General features: G+C 43.6%; 2 long non-coding RNA genes across 2 annotated transcripts; one reads left to right on the top strand and one right to left on the bottom strand.

The window, feature by feature from the left end:
• Positions 1–5,889: 5,889 nt before the first annotated feature.
• On the top strand, positions 5,890–18,721 carry LOC121655731. Its single transcript, XR_006013284.1, has 3 exons — positions 5,890–5,903; positions 10,656–10,659; positions 17,760–18,721. It is a non-coding gene; the product is annotated as an uncharacterized LOC121655731 (long non-coding RNA).
• On the bottom strand, positions 13,813–16,402 carry LOC121655310. The gene is made up of 3 exons (XR_006013146.1): positions 16,311–16,402; positions 14,270–14,353; positions 13,813–13,835 (listed from the first exon to the last, which is right to left on the bottom strand). It is a non-coding gene; the product is annotated as an uncharacterized LOC121655310 (long non-coding RNA).
• Positions 18,722–19,388: the final 667 nt, after the last annotated feature.

Raw genomic sequence — 19,388 nt, forward strand, 5'->3', positions numbered from 1 at the left:
TCCACACTGTTTATTTCTGTACCCCTGATGGTAAGAGTTCAGACCGGTCCTCTGCTGTCTGACATCCACAATCAACTCTTTTGTCTTTGTGACATTCAGCTGCAGGTGATTCAGTCCACACCACTCCATAAACCTGTCCACCACACCCCTGTCCTCTTCCTCCTGGCCCCTGTTGATATAGCCACGATGGCAGAGTCATCCAAGAACTTCAGCAGGTGGCAGGTCTGTGAAGAGAACCGGAAGTCTGAGGTGTAAAAGGTAAACAGGAGTGGGGGCAGAACCTTTCCCTGTAGCATCCCCATGCTGCTCAGAGTGGTGTCTAATGTGATATTTCCCAGCTTAACATACTGTGAGGTAGTTGTGGATCAAGACGGCAAGTAGAACATCCACCTGCATGTCCTGTGTGTACTGGGATGTTTCTTTTTGGTCTCGTGTAGGTCTCCTTCCCTCGTTTGACTTTTTCCTGCTGAACTTCGTCACACCTGCAGTTTGATGCTGGAGCCGCTGATTGAACCACATTCATCTGCTGTTTGACACTAAACCCTCATTTTATTTCTGTCTTTATTCCAGTTTCCAGGAGATTACCAGTAAAGCTTCTCTGTAGAACTGGTCTCCGCTCTGATCTGAACACTTTCACCTTCTTTGAGTCAAACTGCTGCAGGAAGATTTTCAGTGAAACAGCTGAAATGAAAATTGATCCTAAATGTGGAAAAAAGCTTCAGTGTGAGCAGCTGTGATGGAGCAGATAATCCACCTGTAGAGGTGAAGATGATGAAGATGAGGAGTGGCTGACAGGAAGCAGGTTAACGGATCAGAACCTACAGTGTGTGATTCTGCAGCTCCTTCAGTCAGACTTTCCATCCAAACTGGAATCACTTCATTTTTCCTTCTTTAACTTCATCCTTTAGTTTCTGTTTCTGACAGAAAATGTCAAACTTTTTTTCCTGCTTCCTGTTTTAAATCTTCATCTGATTTAGTTTCACTTTCTGTTCATGGTAATAAAAGGAGGAGAAATGTTTCCTCTTTTGAGGCTGGTCTGCAGCTCCATCCCTCCATCTGGGGTCCTGATAGAAGTCCAGCAGCTGAAGGCAGCTTCCTCTTCCTCACTGCTGTCTGACCTCATCCATCTGACTCTGATATGAAGCAGAAACTCAGAGCCAATCAGAGGAGGAGCAGCAGATGATGGAAAGGAGGATTTCAGTTGATGTTCAGATGAATGATGTGTGTTTCCTCTGCAGGTGAAGGTAGAAAAGTGTGTGTGAGCTGATGTGAATCCAGCATCATGGATCAGGACAGAGAGGAGGGAGTCCCTCCCTCTAAAACCACTCAGAGGTGAGATGTCCATCTCTAACTGTCCATGACTCTTCTCCATGTCAGAGATCACAACTCACATCACCAAACATCTGGATTCACAGGAACCAGCCTGGACCTGGACCTGAACCAGTACCAGAACCAAAACCTGGACCTGGATTACTGCCAGAACCAGAATCTGAACCTGAACCAGAACTAGAATCTGGACCTGGACCCAGCTGTGTCTCCATGAAGAGCGATCAGTCGCTACAAGGTTTAGTTCATTTCCATGAAAGTCGTGGATCTAACAGACAGTAAGTAGTTGTCAGTATTAAAATGTAAAAGTTGAAGCTGAACTCTCAGAATCAGGTTTTACTGTGAATCTTTGCTGCTGCATCATCTGATCTGATTCATCACATCTGAACATCCTGCATCCTCCAATAACTCTAGAAGCACAAACAGCTGCAGTTTGATCCTAAATCCAGTCACATCAGTCTGAATCCTTCTGGTTCAGTTCTTTCAAACTCAGCTGTGTTTCAAAGCTTCATGTTTCCAGTGTGTGAGGGAGCCTCCTCCTTACTGGTCATACTGGATGTTACATACGAGTCCGTCTCCTCTGAAGTCCACTGATCACATGGAAGGTGGAGCTGACACACTTTCTTCACACAGTCTTTGCAGCTGCAGCTGTCTGTGATGCAGCAGATTAAAGTTCAGCTCCAAGGTCTTCATCAGCTGGAGAAAGTCCAGTCAGTTCAGAGATCATTAGCTGTGGAAGCTGCCACACATCTGGTGGCTCTCTTCCCTGAAAACAGCTGAGCAGCTTCCTCAGATCAGCTGTGTCACCAAAGTCTTTCAGTTTTGTCTCCTCCTGGTCCGTAAGCCAACGATCAAAGCAGAGACACATCAGCTTCATCAGCTGGGATCTGCTGCAGCTTTCAGGAGAAGATGTGGACATGAAACCAGGCTGGATGAAGAAAGAAGAACATGTTGGTGTCTGAATGAGCTGCTGCTGCTTTTCTGGAACATTCTGGGACATCAGTCTGACTCTGTTGGAGCTTCTAACATCTATGACTTCTAACAGAGTGAGCTGCTTCTTAGATGAAGTCCTAACTTTCCTCCTCCATGGTTCCACCTCCAATAAGCAGCTGCAGCTCCTGGTTTCTGGATCTCTGATCAGACAGCTGGCTGCAGAATCTCTGCAAGAAATCAGGAGGGAATGTTGCAGGAATTTGTCTTCTCACCTGCATCCAGAACATTTCTGGAACATTTCAAGGCTGCAGTTCATGTGTGAAAACAGCTTCATTGAACAGCATTAAAGTTCACGTCCAAAGTCAGAAATCTGTGTTTTCTATTTATTTTAGTTCAGCAGAACTTTCCATCAAAATGAGCTCAATCACTTTCCAATGATTCGTTCTCTCCACATAGATCTGTTCACATCATCCTGTTAAAGTTCTTTTCTTTCTTTTTAATTCCACTGTTTACCTGCAAACATCAGATGTTCCAGTGTTGCTTGTTTCCAGTGTAGTTTGTCAACTAAAGAGGCTAAAACCTGGATCTAGACCTGAACCTGGGCCCAGCTGTGTGTCCATGATGAGCGACCATTCAAAGGAAGATTTCATGAATTTCCGTCAAAGTCGTGGATCTAACAGACAGTAAGTATTTGTCAGTATTAAAATGTAAAAGTCGAAGCTGAACTCTCAGAATCAGGTTTTACTTTGTGTTTTGAATATTTTTGCTTCTACAGTTTCTGAGAATCAGGACTTTCAGATGGGCTCAAATGTTAAGACGAGTTGGATCAGATGGTTCAACCAGCAAACAGCTGCAGTTTGATCCTAAACCCAGTCAGACCAGTCTGATCCAGTTCTTCAGGACCAGTCTGATCCAGTTCTTTCCAAACTCAGACAGCTGGATTTCTCTAAGAACTCAGAAAGCTTCATGTTTCCAGTGTGAACGAGCTCCTCCTTACTGTTCATGCTGTGTGTTACATATGATATCCAGTCCTGACACTGTTAGGAAATAACATGCTGCTCCATGTAGAGCTTCTTTTTCTGGCTGACTTTGTCTCTTTAACAACTTTAGCTGAATGTGTTGCTGCTTCCAATAAAACCTTTGTTTCCATTTCCTAAACACAGTAAAGCTGCTCTGTGAACATGGAGAAAATAATAGTTTAAACTTGATGTTGAGTTGGTTTACTTGAACATTCAGAGGCAGATTTAAGTTTTTATTTTATTTTAGAAAATTTCCAAAACTTCCAGGAAACAGAATTCCTGCATGTTCCACATGGAAAGAATATTCCCTGAAACTTTCTTTGACTCACAAACAAACCAAAACTATTTCTGGTTTAAAACTCTAACAGTTCCTCTCATGGTTCTCCATCTGACATCAGTCAGTCTCATCCAAGCACACACTGGCTGTGGTTGCCTTGCTCCAGGGCACCTCAGCACAGAGCTTCATGAAGGTGTTGGTGAGAGCTTCCTAAAAGCTGGAAGCAGCTTCTCCATGTGACAGAATGTGATGTGATTCTTCCTGATTCCTCCACAGAGTGGACCAGCAGAGCTCAGAGCTTCCCAGTGGTCAGTCTGCCCAGCAGCATCAAACACAGCTGGACTCCATATTTATGGTCTGTACATGTACAACAACTACTTTTCCATCTCTTCTGTCCACATCATCTCCATGCTGACCTTTGTAGACCAGTGGATTGTCAGTGTGTCCAACATGGATCTGATGTTTGGCTCCATGATTTCAGTCTGATTGTGTCCTTCATATCGTTTCTCTTCCAGCTGCTGGAGGACAACATGATCACTTTCATGAAGAAGGAGCTGAAGAAGATCCAGAAACTTCTGAATCCAGATTACCCAGAATGCTCAGTGTTGGAGGGTGAGGATGAGGAGCAGAGGAAGAGCAGCAGAGAGGCGTTAGTGAAGATCACAGTGGACTTCCTGAGGAGGATGAAGCAGGAGGAGCTGGCTGAGCGTCTGCAGAGCAGTAAGAGGATTTCTCTAAAGATTGAAGCTGCTGGATAAATGACACATTTACTGATGTCTCAACACATGAACATCACATATTCACATCCTCATTCCTCAGAGGCTTCAAATCTTTACTGACTCATCTTATTTCTTCTTTTCTTTCAGAATATTTTGCTCCATCTTGTCAACGTAAACTAAAATGTGGTCTGAAGAAGAAGTTCCAGTGTGTGTTTGAGGGGATTGCTAAAGCAGGAAACCCAACCCTTCTGAACCAGATCTACACAGAGCTCTACATCACAGAGGGAGGGACTGCAGAGGTCAATGATGAACATGAGGTCAGACAGATTGAAACAGCATCCAGGAAACCACACAGACCAGAAACAAGCATCAGACAAGAAGACATCTTTAAACTCCCACCTGGAAGAGATGAACCAATCAGAACAGTGATGACAAAAGGAGTGGCTGGCATTGGGAAAACTGTCTTAACACAGAAGTTCACTCTGGACTGGGCTGAGGACAAAGCCAACCAGGACATCCAGTTGACATTTCCACTGACTTTCAGAGAGCTGAATGTGCTGAAAGAGAAAAAGTTCAGCTTGGTGGAACTTGTTCATCACTTCTTTACTGAAACCAAAGAAGCAGGAATCTGCAGCTTTGAAGAGTTCCAGGTTGTCTTCATCTTGGACGGTCTGGATGAGAGTCGACTTCCTCTGGACTTCCACAACAATGAGACCCTGACTGATGTTACAGAGTCCACCTCAGTGGATGTGCTGCTGACTAACCTCATCAGGGGGAACCTGCTTCCCTCTGCTCGCCTCTGGATAACCACACGACCTGCAGCAGCCAATCAGATCCCTCCTGACTGTGTTGGCATGGTGACAGAGGTCAGAGGGTTCACTGACCCACAGAAGGAGGAGTACTTCAGGAAGAGGTTCAGAGATGAGGAGCAGGCCAGCAGGATCATCTCCCACATGAAGACATCACGAAGCCTCCACATCATGTGCCACATCCCAGTCTTCTGCTGGATCACTGCTACAGTTCTGGAGGATGTGCTGGAAACCAGAGAGGGAGGAGAGCTGCCCAAGACCCTGACTGAGATGTACATCCACTTCCTGGTGGTCCAGACCAAAGTCAAGAAGGTCAAGTATGATGGAGGAGCTGAGACAGATCCACACTGGAGTCCAGAGAGCAGGAAGATGATTGAGTCTCTGGGAAAACTGGCTTTTGATCAGCTGCAGAAAGGAAACCTGATCTTCTATGAATCAGACCTGACAGAGTGTGGCATCGATATCACAGCAGCCTCAGTTTACTCAGGAGTGTTCACACAGATCTTTAAAGAGGAGAGAGGACTGTACCAGGAGAAGGTGTTCAGCTTCGTCCATCTGAGTGTTCAGGAGTTTCTGGCTGCTCTTCATGTCCGTCTCACCTTCATTAACTCTGGAATAAACCTATTTGAAAAACACAAAACACTTTCTAAGAGGTCCACAAACTTAAAGAAACCAGATTCAATACGTCTCCATCAGAGAGCTGTGGACGAGGCCTTACAGAATCCAAATGGGCACCTGGACTTGTTCCTCCGCTTCCTCCTGGGTCTTTCACTGCAGACCAATCAGAGTCTCCTACGAGGCCTGATGACACAGACAGGAAGTAGCTCACAGACCAATCAGAAAACAGTCCAGTACATCAAGAAGAAGATCAGTGAGAATGTGTCTGCAGAGAGAAGCATCAATCTGTTCCACTGTCTGAATGAACTGAATGATCGTTCTCTAGAGGAGGAGATCCATCAGTTCCTGAGATCAGGACGTCTCTCCACACATAAACTGTCTCCTGCTCAGTGGTCAGCTCTGGTCTTCATCTTACTGTCATCAGAAGAAGATCTGGAGGTGTTTGACCTGCAGAAATACTCTCCTTCAGAGGAGGTTCTTCTGAGGCTGCTGCCAGTGGTCAAAGCCTCCAGCAAAGCTCTGTAAGTACATATATAGCAGGATGTGGAGAAATATACTGCTGCTGGTTTATAGGACAGAATGTGACAGAGAACTACTTGTCTTACTTTTGCTTCTCCAATTTGCTGCAGAGCAGGTTTGGTTCTGTGATCAGAGACGAACAGAGGTGAAAACAATTTTAGCAAATCAAAAAATATTGGTGTGTAGACGTTGAGAGAGTCTCTTTTCAACTCTCTTAAAGGAGACTGTGCTGTTTGATTTTCTCTGATTTTCATCTTCCTGAGAGATGTGTCATCAGGAGGAAATGCTGATGGAGCTTAAAAAGAAGACTGATTACTCTAAAGTTTGTTCCTGCAGGCATTTAAACATTTGGAACTGGTGTTACTTATTTTTATTTAGTGAGATCTAATTGGGTTCTACAAAGTAGGGTTCTTTTAATGAAATAGAGATTTGAACAGTTTTTGGGGAAAGCTTCACGTGAAAAGCTGCAGGGTGTCTGAATTAGATCTTCCAAGATCTTTTGAATTTACTCTAAGAATCTGGACATTGAATTGATTGCAGTTTGTGGTTTTCAGCATTTCAGTGGACAAGAACAGCTTCAAGATATGTGACCATCAAAATTCAGTAACTGGGAGAAATCAGACTATTGTACTAATCAGATCTGAGATATCTATATGAACTTCTGATATGTTGTATGAAAATCCCTGGTCTACATTTACCATCCATTATTGGATTTCTAACGGAGTACGTATGTACTTGGTGATGTGATACTCAAACTTCTAAAGTAAACTTCTTCAACAGTCTTAGCATTAGCTGTGCTAATGTCAAAGCTAATAATCCTGCAAAACAAACTACCTGTGAATAATAATAATACATTTTATTTTAAAAGTGCCTTTCAAAACACCCAAGTAGACTGTACAAAAGCATCTTGTGACTGCATTTTTTCCATCTTTTAACAGAACACAGTTTGTTGCACTTGCAAATATATGAACAACCAAATAAATCAGATATGTGTGTCTATGTGCACTAAGATATCAGAGTATTAGGGATAAACGGAGGTGTGTTAATAGGATTTATTATAACCAGATTATCTGATAAATGCTGTCTACATGATGACTTGATTAATCTTGTTAATCCATCCATCACCCTGACAGATTAGTTCTTCAGGTATATGATGTACTTTGTTGTATAAAGTGTTGTATAAAGTGCTCAGACTGTCACTGATTATCTGGAAATTCTCAGCCACCATGCTGAAACCTTGTTTACTCATTATGTCTTTGAGCATTAAAATCCACCACATTGACACGATAACAAGGTTAGAAACCTGATTTTCTCTACAGGTGGTCCTTCAGTCTGCATCCAGCATGATGGTTGATTATTTTGTCACATATATTATTTGTTTTTTTGTCTGTAACTTTCTCTCCAGACTGAGTTTATGTGGTCTCTCAGAAAGAAGCTGTGGACCTCTGTCCTCAGTCCTTAGCTCCCAGTCCTCCATTTTGACAGAACTGGACCTGAGTAACAACGACCTGCAGGACTCAGGAGTAAAGAAGCTGTGTGGTGGACTGAAGAGTCCAGACTGTAAACTGGAAACTCTCAGGTCAGAGTTTAAAATGAGTTTTTATTAATGGCTAATAGAAAACCTGTGGAAATAACACAGTATTACTTAATTATGTTGAAAACAATCTACACTGATTTTTTTCATTTATTTAAAAAATAAAAAAGCATTTTGTTGGTAAAAAAAAAATGGCTCATGGTGCCCACTACAGGGTAAAACCAGGTTTTGTTTTTGATGATGTAGAGCTGTACTTGAGCCTTACCTGGTGCTTCTTTACTTCATGAGAAAATTTAAAACCATCCTTTCAGATGAAAATAGGCAGGTCCTTGCTATTCATAGAAAACCGTGCCCACCAGTACATATGAACAGATGTGAACTTATATGGTGAGAATTTGCTAGTTTCAGACGTTTGTTCTTTCACTATGGTAGCCAACAGGTGCAAACATGTTGCAAATACAAAAACGCGCCGCATAAATGAAAACTGCAAAAAGAAAACGCTGCATATACAGACAAGCGCTGCATAAACGAGAACAGCTGCAAGAAGAAAATGCTGCAAATTCACTTACACAACGGAAGTGCTCCGGGTTTCTAGGGCCCGCGGTGTGTTTCCACCCGAGAGACAGACAACAGTGAGAAGAACAGAACTGGTGGGAAGTTTGAGCAGAGCACGGGGAGAGAAACTATATTACCAAAAGTTTTTACTATGCTTACGTCAATAACATAAAACAGCTGAACTTTTTCTAATATTGTACAAGAGTGAGGCCAAATGTAATAAATAAATAGATAAAAATACGTAGTTTCAGCATGTTTGCACCTGTCGGCCACCGTATTTCACAGAGTTTCTGATAAAATATTCCTGCAATGGTACGAATTTGTGCTTTTGAGAGGTGTAAAAGTAACACCGGACTTTATTCTTTACCTGCTGATTCTCATCTGGTGACAGACAGCAGCTCAAATTGTGGCAACGGCAACTTCCAGCAGCTGCAGTGAGTTTCCACAGCTTTCCAGAGCTGCTGCAGCTGCTGACAGGCCAGTGAAACAGCACTAAACGGCTCTGACTGATACGGTTAAGGACCACATTGTTCTTGTGCAGCTGAGGGGTATCTGGAGGGAAAAGTCTTTCACCTCAAATACCACTCTGTTATATAGATGCTTTGAAAATCTCACTTACTCGCCATCTTGCTAGTGGCTGCTGAGCTGCTGTCAGTCATTCAGTCATTTCTGCTTGTGTATCCTGACCCTCCCACTCTCTGCTCCTTAATGACCCCATATCTCACACCCCAACCATTGCAGTCCATCCATCCATCCATCCATCCATCCATCCATCCATCCATTTTCTATACTTGAGTTCATTTAAAGGTCACGGTGAAACTGGAGCCTATCTCAGCAATTAACAGGGGAGAGGGAGGGTACACTCTGGACGGGTCCCAAGTCCAACACAGGGCCAAGACAGAGAGGCAAACGACCATTCATTCCTATAATAACCAATTAATCTAACATGCATATCTTTGGATGGTGGGAGGCAGCCGGAGTACCCAGAGAGAACCCACGCATAAACATGATAACTCTGCACAGAAAGGCCACTGTTTGAACCTTACACTAGCCGAGGCTCGAACCAGCGGTATTAACCACCACACTTAACTCTTGCAGTTTCAGCAATTTTTCAGAATTTGGCAGTTAAAAAGTAGGGGGGTGTAGTTACATTTTACTGACTAATAGAAAACCTGTGGAAGGTTTTAGTATGGTTGTCTCTGATTTAGGCCTCTTACACCACATGAACTTACCAGAACCAGTAACCAGTCCCACATCCTGAACCTCTCAGAACGTTTAAAATCTTGTTTCAAGTTCTGTAATAAGTTTAAAGTGTTTTACAAACAGAACATTTTACATTCACTTCCCTCAAGCTCCCAGGACTCTGGTAGAGGACTCAAGCTGTAGATAGAATAGAATAGAAAAACTTGTCATTGTTCATTATACAATGAAATTGAGTGAAGTAATAAAATCAAATTAATAAATCACTGAGATAAAAGTGCAAAGTTAAGCACACACACACACACACACACACACACACACACACACACACACACACACACACACACACACACACACACACACACACAAATCCATACATCCAACTAATTCATTCATGGCTCCCTAATATTGCACAGAAATGTTGAATGTTGCATTAAAAAGGCACTCAAATTATGGCAGCATTTAAAACTACAATGGCTCTTGGATAAAAACTGTTCTTTAGTCTATTTGTCTTTGCTTTAATTGTCCTGTATCTTCTGCCCGAAGGCAGCAGTGCAAAGAGAGAATATCCGGGGTGGGATGAGTCACATAAAATGTTTCTGCTTTTCTGAGGCAGCGGGAGCTTTATAGTTCTTCCAGAGATGGGAGAGGGCGGCCAATGATCTTCTGTGCTGTGGTGGTCACCTTCTGGAGCTCTTTCCTGTCCGCGGTTGTGAAGCTGGAAAACCAGGCACAGACACAGTATGTTAACACCCTCTCAATGGAGCAGCGTAGAAGGACACCAGCAGTTTCTCACCCAGGTTGTTCTTCTTTAAAAGTCTGAGAAAGTACATTCTCTGCTGGGGCTTCTTCACCAGAGCAGTAGTGTTAGCGCTCCAGCTCAGGTCCTGCTGGATGGTAACGCCCAGAAACGTGAAGGCAGCCACCCTCTCCACACAGTCCCCGCCGATGTACAGAGGCTGAATGTCCGTTTTCTTCCTCCTGTAATCCACTACCAGTTCCTTGGTCTTGGTGGTGTTTAGGACCAGGTTGTTGTCCCCCCACCACCACAGTGGTGGGGCTTATCTCTTGATGATGGTGTTGCTGGGGTGAATGGAGGTGCAGTCATGGGTGTAGAGGATGTAGAGCAGGGGGCTCAGCACACAGCCCTGTGGGGAGCCAGTGCCAGGCTGAGGGCTGTGGACATGTGGGCGCCTACTCTAACCTTCTGAGAGCGGCCTGTCAGGAAGTCCAAAATCCAGAGGCAGATGGAATTGGAGAGTCCAAGGGTCTCTAGTTTGGACTTCAGTCTGTGTGGATAGTGTTAAAAGCGAACCTGAAGTCTACAAAGAGCAGCCTCGTGTAACTCCCTGACTGCTCCAGGTGTGACAGAGCAGTGTGGAGAGTGGTGGTGATGGTGTCCTCTGTGGATCTGTTTGCCCTGTATGCAAACTGGTGACTGTCCAGTATAGGTGGGAGGCAGGAAATAATATGACTACGTACCAGTTTTTCAAATCACCTCATAGTGAGCAGGGTTAGTGCAACTGGTCTGTAGTAGGGTTGGGCGATATGTAAATTTTTTTCAATCGCCTATCGCCAGTCCAGCAAATGGCGATAGGCGATATATTCGCGGACGTGACGTCAGAACTTTTTTGCGCGCTGAACACCTGTTGAAGCAATTTAGAAGACAAAAATTCATTGGACTGAGTTTAAGACAGAAATCTTGTAAATGCAGTTGGCTACTAGGTTAAACGAAAAAAGAAGCCAGAATCTTTTTTGCACCACTGTGGTTATTTATTGTTTTAATGGAAGCGCACATGCTCCCAGCCCAAGGAGTTAATTTTATTTTCTATTGTTTTAGGTTAATCTATTGTTTCATTCACTTGGCCGAGTTTGAAAAATTGAATCACTGTAAAGACCCCATAAATAGGCTACAGTTATAGGTGAAAATAAAGAAGTTGGTCTTTGATTCCCACCATTGTGGTTATTGATTAAATAAACGTAATTAATTTCCGAGTAGCCTACTTCTGTCATTTTTTCTTTCTATTAAGTTTGAGTAGCCTAAATTGGTGCTGCAATTGGAGGCAGGTCACACGCGGGGTGGGAGGTTATGCACGGTCCTTTAGTGTGTGCGCGTGTGCACGAGACTTCTGAAAGAAGGCAGCACCAGGTATGGAGAGAGGCTGGATGATGGAAAAAAAAAAAAAAACTCCCGACACCTGCTGCACGAGCCACAGCGTGCGCCTGCGTTGTAGCTAACTAAACGTGTTGGCTCATGTACATACATACATATATATATCTCTCTTAATATCGCTCTTATATAAACGATCGTCGAATGGCTCAGCCTATCGTCGATGGTCGATACATTCGTTCAATCGCCCAACCCTAGTCTGTAGTCATTTAGGCTGCTGATTGTGGACTTTTTGGGCAGAGGGATAATGGTTGAGGACTTCAGGCAGGCTGGGACAGTGGACTGGAGTAAGGACTGGTTGAAGATCTTGGAGAAGACCCCCGCCAGCAGGTCCACGCAGTCCTTTAGCACCTGTCCAGCAATGCCATCTGGTTCAGCAGTCTTCCTCTGATTCACAGCCCTCAGTGTACGCCTCACCTCATGTTCTTCCACAGTGAGGGAGAGGCAGCTGAGGGCTGGTGACTGTGGTGCAGCTACCTCCGGTGGCTCCATCTTGAAGCAGGCAAAGAAGAGGTTAAGCTCCTCTGCCAGCGAAAGGCCCCCATCGACAGCAGCGAGGTTTGGCCTGTAGTTGGTGATATGTCGGATCCCTTGCCACCCCTGCCTTGTGTTGTTCCTGCTGAAGTTGTCCTCAATCCTCTTCCTGTAGTCCGTCTTACCCCGTCGGATGCCTCTCTTCAGGTTGGCTCTTGCAACACTGTATAGCTCCATATCAACAGACCTGAAAGCCATACTTCTCTCCCACAGCAAGTGCTGGACCTCTCTGGTCATCCTGGGGTTTTGATTGGGATAGACCCGGATGCACTTGTCCACAGCAACAGTGTCGGTACAGTGTTTGATGTAACCCAGGACTGCTGCTGTGTGCTCCTCCAGGTTCGGGTGGTGAAAAATGTCCCAGTTGGTTCTCTCAAAACAGTCCTGCAGCTGTGAGAGGCCCCTACAGGCCAAGTTTTAACAGTCCTTATTGTGGAAGGAGCCTGTTTCCTGAGGGGGTTGTATGCTGGTGCTAGGAGCAGGGGCATGTGGTCTGACTGGCCGAGGTGTGGGAGCTTTGTAGCCCTGTAGCCATGTTTTATGTTGGAGTAGACCTTGTCCAGTGTCTCTAGTGGGACATTCCACATGCTGATGGAACTTAGGGAGCACAGTTTTCAATTCAGCGTGGTTAAAGTCCCCAGCAATAATATGCACTGCCCCAAAATGCCTGTCTTGCCAGCTGCTAATGGTGCTATGCAGAAGCCCCAGAGCAGAGTTAGCATTAGCATCTGGTGGAACATACACAGCGGTTACCATGACAACAGTAAACTCCCTCGGAAGGTAAATGGGTCTGCATTTAACAATCACGTACTCCAGGTCCAGGGAGCAGTGACTGTCTACAGTCTTAGAGTTAGTGCACCAGCTGTTGCTGACATATATGCACAAACCCCCTCCTTTGCTCTTACCGGAGTCCCTGCTCCTGTCGTGGCCTGCTAGCTCAATGGCTGCGTCCGGTATGGCTGAATGAAGCCAGGTCTCGGTGATGCTTCAGTTCATCTGCCCGACAGCACACCTGCTCGACAGCCCCGTTTCTGCCTTCTGTCCCTACACTGCCTTTGCCTCCTCCCCACGGGAATGGTAATCCACAGAGAGCCCAAGGTCCTGGCTATAGCCACCGGGATGTCGTGGGAGCGGAAAAAGTCAGATGTAACCATTTGGCCATTTGGAGGAGCTCGTGCCGGCTGTAGATGTAGTCCGCCCAGCAGAATGTACGCCATCTGAGTAACAACACATACACAAACAGCCATACAAAACACTGAAAGGGTTAGCTGACACTGAGCTGCTGTACCCAATGCATGCCGCCATCTTCTCCCACAGCCCACCCAGCCAGTTGAGTTTGGGGGAAAAGTTTTTATATACAATGCTCAAAAAATAAAGGGAACACTAAAATACACCCTAGATCTGAATGAATGAAATATTCTTATTAAGCACTTTGTTCTTTACATAGTTGAATGTATTGACAACAAAATCACACAAAAATCATCAATGGAAATCAAATTTTTGAAACCATGGAGGTCTGGATTTTGAGTCACGCTCAAAATTAACATGGGAAAACACATTACAGGCTGATCCAACTTGGATGTAATGTCAGGGGTGTCTCCAGGATTTTGACACATCTGGGGCTTAGCCCAGAAGAGAAAATCAGATGAGCGTGCAAAGCGCGGTCTGAAATTTTCCGATGTAGAGACATGCTCCTTGTTCATTAGAAACCATGTTTCTTCCTGTTGGCTGGAAACCAAAAATACCACATAGGCCTGAGGAGAAGACGGACCCACGACATCCATTATTCGTTTGTATATATTGTATATTCATATCAGTTATTAGGGTCCATAATTTTTCTGTTAGAAATTTACCCAGTTAAGTTTCCATATCATTTATTAGTCAGATCTGATATTCACTTTTATCAACAATTCAACATAGAGATTAACTTAAAGGTATGCCAAAGTGAATGTTAAAAAAATAACATAATTATTACTTTTCCAAGCAATCCTTTTTTTATATTAAGTTCTAACTCTGTTACTAACACCATGACTTTTTTTGAGAAGTAATTAGGAACCTTCAATATCCCTTGCACTTCTCTGTATGATGGCAGCAGCATTTGAAGAAGAAGCAGCAGCAGCGCCATCTTGATCATCATCATCTGAGAAAAAGTGTGTTAAATTAATAAGCTGAAAACGATGCAATCCCATAACCACAGTTCATCAAATGAATGACCTGTTTTGAAATTAGTTTGCACCAATGTACTAACATTAGCTAGGTAACAACACATTGGTTTTCCATTTAGCACAAGTTAGTGTTATTTAGCACTTAACTTTGACTCTCAGGGTGAAGGACAATAATTTTCATTAATAAAAATACTAATTAACAGTTATACATTTCTACATATATATATATATATATATATATATATATATATATATATATATATATATATATATATATATATATATATATATACAGGCTTGGTGTTGGGTCATGGCATCTTTGAGTGACATTTATTCAGTTGTATATTTACTTTTTTTTTTTTCTTTTAATGTTGCTTTAAAGTGCTTGTGTTGTCTGTTATGGTATGAACGATTTAGTATCATAATTATATTTTGTATGTGTTGTATGCTCTGTATGAGTTTCTGCTCATTTACTGTATGTATTAAGATGTGTTTGGTGCGAATTTTATATATTGTCACTTCTGAAAATCTGAAGACAAGACCCCAGGAAGAACAGCAGCTGCTTTGCAAAAGCTAATGGGGATCTTAATCAATTAAACATTAAACAGCTACAGTAAAGGAGGCAGGCTGTGCAGGATTCCTGTCTGCCAGCTACAGTAGCTGCTACCATGCATGAAAAAGAAAATAAACATAATGGTCAACGTTATAGTACGGAGCCCCCCAGGTAACATGGACATTTTTTTTTATTTTGCGTGCCCACGCAATACTTTTGCGTGCTCTCGCAATACTTTTGCGTTCCCTCGCAATACTTTTGCGTTCCCTCGCAATACTTTAATATTAAGCAGGATGTACAACACACTCGTTAGTTGCGTCACCGTGGACACAATGGAGTTTCCTCACCCTCAGGAGAAGTTTATTAAGTTTTATTTTGAGATCGGTCTGCAGTATAAAGATATTGTAACTGTGCTTGCCCAAAAACATGGGTTACATATAAGCTTGACGCATTTGATAAGACTACTTTTAATCTCTGCACACCTCACTACATTGTTAATTTTATTCAATAGACATTTCTCCCATTTATAACCAATCCACCTCTTTAATGTATCTCTGCATTTTAGGGCATTTTGCATCATGGAGGAAACAAGAGTATCTGAGCTGAATTTAATAGATCCCACTACAAACAACTATTTAGGGACAACCTTCCAGGTGCAGAGGCTGAAAGTGCAATATATGTGCACCTCAGAAAAAAATAAAAGAAAACACCTAGTGAAGACAATACTAAAGTGGCTTTAGGAAACAAATGATTTGATTGTCCTTTACTTTCCCTGCAAAAACACAGATTTAAGTCTCATAAAAAATATGAGAGTAGATCTGTATGATTCAGGCTTGAATAAAACCCGAAAAAGCCTGAAAGACCATGAAAGAAGACTTACAAAAGCTACAAACGATCCAGCACACTAACTTGACTTGCAGCATGCGAGGAAAAGCACACGTATTGCATGGGCACGCAAAAGTATTGCGAGGGAACGCAAAAGTATTGCGTGGGCACGCAAAAGTATTTGCGAGGGAACGCAAAAGTAGTGCGTGGGCACGCAAAAGTATTGCGAGGGAATGCAAAAGTATTGCGTGGGCACGCAAAATAAAAAAAAATGTCCATGTTACCTGGGGGGCTCCGTATTATAGCCCAACTTGAACTTTAACTACTTTCCTAGTCTAGAAGAGCCCAAGCTTTTACTACTTTTACCTACTTTTAGGTACATACAAAGTCCTCAAAGTCCTCTGTATTTACAGACCGAAGCTAATACCAGATCATTTTGTCCCATGTAATATCAACTAGCTGCTAGCTAGCTAGCTAGCTAGGGTTACCCCACCCCCCCCCCCCCCCCCCCGCGAAATTACACAGGTTTACAAAGTCATTTATATTCCCATTACCTCTTTGACTGCTTGCAACCTTTGGGGTAAAGAACTGGGATATTTTTTTCTGTGACATCGTCCTGCCTGGCTGCCTCTGTGCGCCCGGTGCTTGCCTGACGCCATGAATGACGTTACGTGCAACCTGGAAGCATGTTAACCACTTGCGTGCCAAAGCCAAAGTCGCAGCTTACAAAACAAAAAAAATGAAATAGAATAAATAAATAATGACAATAGTAATAATAAAACATGTCCAAAAACACTGTTTTATTGAAGCATTCAGTATGAGATTTGTTTGAACTTTGAAGATGTCATCAAAAAATAAATAATTATATAAATAAAAAAAAAATAAATAAAATATTATATCCGGGGCTAATTAAAAAACATCCGTGGCTTTAGCCCCGAATGTTTTAGCCTAGGGACGCCACTGTGTAATGTCCTTAAAACAAGTCAAAATGAGGCTCAGTAGTGTGTGTGGCTCCTGATGAGGTGGCGGATGGTCTCCTGAGGGATCTCCTCCCAGACCTGGACTAAAGCATCCATCAACTCCTGGACAGTCTGTGGTGCAACTTGGTGGATGGAGCGAGACATGATGTTCCAGATGTGCTCAATTGGATTCAGGTCTGGGGAAAGGGCAGGCCAGTCAATAGACTCAATGCCTTCATCTTGCAGGAACTGCTGACACACTCCAGCCACATGAAGTCTAGCATTGTCTTGCATTAGGAGGAACCCAGGGCCAATCGCACCAGCAGTGAGCAGTGGTCTCACAAGAGATCTGAGGATCTCATCTCGGTACCTAATGGCAGTCAGGCTACCTCTGGTGAGCACATAGAGGGCTGTGCTGCCCCCCAAAGAAATGCCACCCCACACCATTACTGACCCACTGCCAAACCGGTCATGCTGGAGGATGTTGCAAGCAGCAAAATGTTCTTCATGGCGTCTCCAGACTCTGTCTGTCCCATGTGCTCAGTGTGAACCTGCTTTCATCTGTGATGGCGCCAGTGGCGAAGTTGCCAATCTTGGAGTTCTCTGGCAAATGCCAAACGTTCTGCATGTTGTTGGGCTGTAAGCACAACCCCACCTGTGGACGTCTGGCTCTCATACCACCCTCATGTTGCAGGGCTCTGGCAGTGCTCCTCCTGTTCCTCCTTGCACAAAGGTGGAGGTAGCGGTCCTGCTACTGGGTTGTTGCCCTCCTATGGCCTCCTCCACATCTCCTGCTGTACTGGCCTGTCTCCTGGTAGCTCCTCCATGCTCTGGACACGACGCTGACAGACACAGCAAACCTTCTTGCCACAGCTCGCATTGATGTGCCATCCTGGATGAGCTGCATTACCTACGCCACTTGTGTGGGTTGTAGACTCTGTCTCATGCTACCACTAGAGTGAAAGCACTGCCAGGATTCAAAAGTGACCAAAACATCAGCCAGAAAGCAGGAACCAAGAAGTGGTGTGTGGTCACCACCTGCAGAACCCTCCTCTATTGGGGGTGTCTTTATAATCGCCTATAATTTCCACCTGTTGTTTATTCCATTTGCACAACAGCATGTGAAATTAACTAAGGCAGAACAAATTAACATAGATTCTGCATTTTATTGACAAGAAATGTACTGTCATCAATTAAAAATAAGTCATGAACATTAGTGAAAATGAAACTTTGTAAATCAACACATAAATCATAAACTAACTGGACTTTACATTTTATAAATAGACAAGCAGAAAGCAAACATATGGAGCCTAAACAGAGAAGCAGCAACATGTCTGAATATTGTTTCTGATTACAGCCCCTCTTCGTCTGTAATTGTAATTAATCCAATAAAATATTCATAGAAGCACATTTTCTTTGGTAATATGGACATACTGTCTTTGGATTTGCGTGTTATTTTGGTTTTATACAGAAAGGAACAGCCGCAGACCAGAGACACAGAGAGAGACTGAGCGACACAACGCTAACAGGCTGCACGTTTCCATGGCCATCTAATCATTTGCTGGCAGATACTGGTCACATAATGTAGGCTTGTGCCTGCCCATGGAAAGATGGGGATTATTTTAACTTTAGAGCTTCTAACTCTAACACTAATGCCCACAATCATTGTTAAAAAATATATAATGGCTTGGCCAAGGTCTGCATGCTGAGTGCTTCTAGTGTTCCACATGTTTTAACCAGAATAGGTAGAATCAGCAGAGCAGCCTCTCTCTAACTCCACCAGGCTGAATGAAGGAGAATTGATGCCTTTAAAAAGATACAAACTCCCCTGAAACCATGATTGGTGGATCTCTGTAGAAACCTGGAAATTTGACATTTGTCACAAACTCACTCATGAAGTCATAAACAAATGAAGACATAAAGCTAATAACATCTGATGGTGTTCAGCTTTAGTTTCATAGTGGTTCTCTCAGAGTTTCTGTCATACGTGTTGTTTTCTGCAGCCTGTCAGGATGTCTGATCACAGAGGAAGGCTGTGCTTCTCTGGCCTCAGCTCTGACCTCCAACCCCTCCCGTCTGAGAGAGCTGGACCTGAGATACAACCATCCAGGAGACTCAGGAGTGAACCTGCTGATGGCTGCACTGAAGGATCCACACAGACTCAGGTATGGAGAGGCTGCTGCAGCCACACAATGTCTGATAGAGGAGGAAGATCTGCAGACATTTTCTCTGTTCTTCACTCAGTCCTGCTTCATGCTGGATATGAGTGTTGTATGAACCATCACATCCTGTATTTCAGCAGCTGCAGCTCCATGTCTGACCACCAGAGGCAGTCTAACCTCTCCTCTTCACTCAGGACTTTAGAGCTTTGATGAGCCCATGCTGCTGATTCAGTAATTACTAATTCAATCATCCATCAGATGATCAATCAGCTTCAATAACAGTGTAGATGTTGGAGTCAGTAGAAGCTGGTGATGTGGCTGCACTTCAAACTGGAAATGAATCAGCAGACTGGATCAGATGTGGAAGAAGTGTGGTGAGTTGATGCTGCTGATCCCTCTGATTTGTTCCTGCTTTAGAAAGAAATGTCTTTGTGTCCACACAGCAGCAGGATCTGCAGGAATAATGTGAGGGAACAAATCCTCAGTGTGATGATGAAGCAGCTGTTAGTGG

The sequence above is a fragment of the Melanotaenia boesemani genome, chromosome 2 (assembly GCF_017639745.1).
Source record: "Melanotaenia boesemani isolate fMelBoe1 chromosome 2, fMelBoe1.pri, whole genome shotgun sequence".
Taxonomy (NCBI): domain Eukaryota; kingdom Metazoa; phylum Chordata; class Actinopteri; order Atheriniformes; family Melanotaeniidae; genus Melanotaenia; species Melanotaenia boesemani.